Raw genomic sequence first — 4266 nt, forward strand, 5'->3', positions numbered from 1 at the left:
TGTTGCGAGGTAAAAATGGCATTGGTGCAAAGAGGTGGTCATGACATGCTTTTAGGCCTGACTAGGCAACCCGGCCTGACTTGGCCAATCCTAATTTTGAGGTCCTTATATGTTGAATTAGGTTTTGAGTCTTGAAACAAAGTTAAAGAAGAGTTCATTTGTGACATTTGGCTCTATGTAGATCCTCAAAAGGTTAAAAAATGAAGTTATGGGATTTGGACCAAATGGTAGGCAAAACTTGCCAAAACTTGGCCAAACTAACATGCCCTAAGTTTCATTTTGGATGTTTATTGAATTCCAAGGCACCATGATGATTTTTTGAATACCAAATGAAAAAGTATTGATAGAATCCAAGCCTTGATGCTTTGTAAGATGATTATGTTCAATTCTTATGGATGAACCCATGTAATTTTAAGTAAATCATTCAAAATATCAAACCAAGAGTTCACTTGTATTGCCATCTATGAACGAAATGGATGGATGTTTAATGAATGAAGATTGAAATTTTTGGAAATTAGGGTTTTGAAAAGATGTATTGACTTTGGTCAAGGTTGACCAAAAAGTCAATTGTTGACCAAAGTCAAATTTTGGCCAAAATTGTTCTCTTGTATTCCATGAATGAATGATGAATGGAATGAACTTTAGTTAAATACACTAGTGGATGATGAAGTGATCAAGTGAAATATCTATCAAGTAGGGTTTCAAACAAAAAGGCAAAGCATAGAAGCAAAGGGGCACAACTAGGGGTTCTTTGACCAAAAGGTTCCTCAAGGGTCAAAGTCATACAAACTAGGGTTTTGGTGTGTCATACCCCATAATTCACCCTACCTTTCACAAAGTTCATATAGGTCACTAACCTTAATCATATGCATAGCCTTATAGACATTTCATTTCATCTGCATAATCATTGATCCAATACAAGAGGACATGTGTCATGGATTCAAATCTTTGTGCTTGCACCTAGTGGAAGCTAGGGTTTCCCTGCAACCAAAGATGGCTCAATTAATCAAACCCTAATTGGAGGTATCTTTTGAAACATGTGCATTATGCCCATAATTGGTGATTCAACTATGGCTTCTTGTTGAAGTAAATCCCTGATTTGAGGATCCTCCATTGATCATGGTTTCTATCAAACCCTAATTACTTCTAATACCCCTTATGTGGGCCCATAACCCCGATTTTATCATCGTTCCATCGATGCTTGATCATATTGCTTGGTCAAGCTTCACCCCACAACCTCTTGTTCATAGTTATTCTTGTTGGTTCTTGCTAGTTCTTTGGGGTTGATCCCACTTGTACATCATATGCTTGTGTCCTCTAGTTTGTGCCTATTTATATGTAACCTGGTCATCCTCACGCCTAGCCATAATCATTGCTTTGCTTAGTCTATTTGCGTTGGGTCATTATTCATGTCACCTGTTGCCAGGCCCTGGTTTTGGGGGCATGTTTGGTCATGCTTGTCATTGGTCTTTTCAGTCATTGTTATGTGCTTTGGTTAACTTTTAATGGTTCATTCAAGGCTTCATGCTTCAATTCCGATCCCTCGCAAACTTTGGTTCAATCCATTGTTAAGCCATATTAAATTCTTGTCCAGTTGGTTACCTCTCCTGATTCCATTAATACTTAAATTATGTTCATTTCATGTCACTTCAAGTGGTTTCATTTCAATTTAATTTCAAGCATGTTCATGGATCATAATGTTTGAGTTCATCACAACACCAAGTCATACAAGATCATTCAATGTTTCGATTCCATTCATGTAAACATATTTCCATTCATCATAAACCATCAAATTATAAGGAAGTGCTCATTTTCCATATAAGTTGATTTTGGTCAACTATTGACTTTTCAGTCAACTCACCATTTGTACATCCCAAACACGAATACCTATGTCCATCCTTCCATAATCCTACCATATTTCATTTTGAAACAAAAATCGTTTTCTAGCAGTGCCCATTTCAATCCATGATCATGCAAACCATAACCATTCAAACTTTCCAGACATTTCAATCTACATATGTTCTCAATTTCAAAACAACTTACAACTTTAATTCAAAGTTACAAGACTAATCCCATGAACTACATTTAAGATCTCACACTGCAATTCCTTCTTCTACCATGATCGGTCACACTAATAACCTGCAATCATGAAGCCCGATACAACTGGTCTCCAATCATTTTCTTCACGGATTTCAGGATATATATCATCACAAGAAAAGTATTGAAATCAATCCATACATGCTAGAGGTGCTGCTGATTGCCAATTGTGGCATACGAGTCTTGGCATCAAGCGTCACTTAAACGAGTTGTCAAATAAAAGGAAGAATTTCAGTAATAGGAGCCTCTAAGTTGCTTGCAAATATTTTATACTCTCATCGTGGAAATGGATTATCTGTTGGTACCATGATTGTTGGATGGGATGAAATGGGTCCTGGTCTATATTATGTTGATAGTGAAGGTGGAAGACTTAAAGGTACTAGGTTCTCAGTTGGATCTGGTTTGCCATATGCTTATGGTATATTGGACAGCGGGTACAAATATGACATGTCAGTGGAGGAAGCTCTTGAACTTGCTCGAAGATAAATTTATCATGCGACATTTCGTGATGGAGCTAGTGGTGGAGTTGCTAGCGTTTACTGCATGGGACCAACTGGATGGGAAAAATTGTATGGTGATGATGTTGGTGAACTCCACTACCATTATAACCCGGTTATCCCTAGCACTGTGGAGCAAGAAATAATAGAGGCAGCACTGAACTGCAGCAAAACCTTTAACCTGCTTCCAAAATTCCTCAACATCCTCACTTTATGACCAAGAAACCGAAACTGAAATCCCTAACAACTTCATAATAGAAATCCTAAGCCAACAAGCCAATGCATACCAAATCATTGCATCAAAGCTTCCTTCTCAGCAATACATGACAGTACATATCGCGGCAATCACAATTCTGGAAACACAAACTAAACAAAAGTCTTTGCAGAACACAAGCACGTGCCAAGACCAAACACCAAGCCATTCTGCAGCTGAAACCATAAGCAGGTCACAACACATACAAAGCAAAAACAGAGCAACAATGCATGAGCATGTCAGCATAATTGTGGGTGCATATCAAATTCATGGCATACCTTATAGAGTGAAGAAATGCAATATAGAATAAAAAAATAGCACATCAGGTTTATAACAGTGGCAGTACATGGAAAGCATAGTGATTCCTAACGTTTGTTAACTGACATTGATTTCTAGCAGGAAACTAGGTGAACCAATTCAGTACAACATTAACAAGCAGTGTACCTCATTCATCAAGTACCTGTAGGAACAAGTCAAGAATTATGCTATGACACACCATACGTGTTGTAACTATCATGAATATGAACACCTGCAAGTAGATAAACCACAAGTCAGCAATGCATTTGCACTTAACATCTCACATAGCAGAACTACATTCAAACAAAAAAACACAATGCACTAGAGCCACCATGTGATAAAATAACCATAACAGTATCCATATAATCCATAATAGTTAGGCAAGGCTCATAATAGTATGGAATAGTGGTAAGACAAGAAGCAGAGAGTAGGCATGGAATCCAAGTTGGAATGTAGGATAAAGATGTTATTGTGAAAGGACTTGCTTCTATTGGAGTCTATGATCCATGGGTTGCAGTCAATGACCAAAGGCCCGAGATGAACATGGAGTTACAGCAATGTAAGGTAAATTATACATGTACGGTAGAAATCACAATAGTTGTTACCTTGGTGATCCTCATGTTTTGGATTTGAGAAGACGGGCTTGGTCAAGGCTCGAGGCTGAAATTGGAGATGAACCCTCTGCGACTTTGGACCCTTATCCTAGCCATTCTTTAATTGCGTGGGAAAATAAGCTCCTATCAATTGATGGCCACACAAAAGATCCCTCAGAAAGTATCCAAGTGAAACAGTTTGATCTGCAAACAACTATGGGAAACCTCCAAACAAGTTCTTGAATGACCCTGCATAATAAATAGATTTTCAGAAACCGGCAACCGAAATCAAAAACTTCCAGAGCAAAAATTATAATCGAAACCTCTTGTCATACCCCAATTTTGTCCAGGCATTCTTAATTTTTCGAAAATTTGATTTCATTTTTAGTTTACATCATATGCATAGCATGACATGCATTTCACCATGAATAGTACCTAAAATATAAGTCAGAATAAATTATTGAAAATAAAGACAAATTGGTTAAATCATTTCTCAAGAACGTGCAAAATCAACGGGTAAAAAGTTTCA

At 37.5% G+C, this 4266-nt stretch overlaps 1 pseudogene; it reads left to right on the top strand.

Moving 5' to 3' along the window:
- The first annotated feature begins 2147 nt into the window (after positions 1-2147).
- Positions 2148-2811, top strand: LOC127094897 (proteasome subunit beta type-5-A-like; annotated as a pseudogene).
- Positions 2812-4266: the final 1455 nt, after the last annotated feature.

Source organism: Lathyrus oleraceus, chromosome 6 (assembly GCF_024323335.1).
Source record: "Lathyrus oleraceus cultivar Zhongwan6 chromosome 6, CAAS_Psat_ZW6_1.0, whole genome shotgun sequence".
NCBI lineage: Eukaryota > Viridiplantae > Streptophyta > Magnoliopsida > Fabales > Fabaceae > Lathyrus > Lathyrus oleraceus.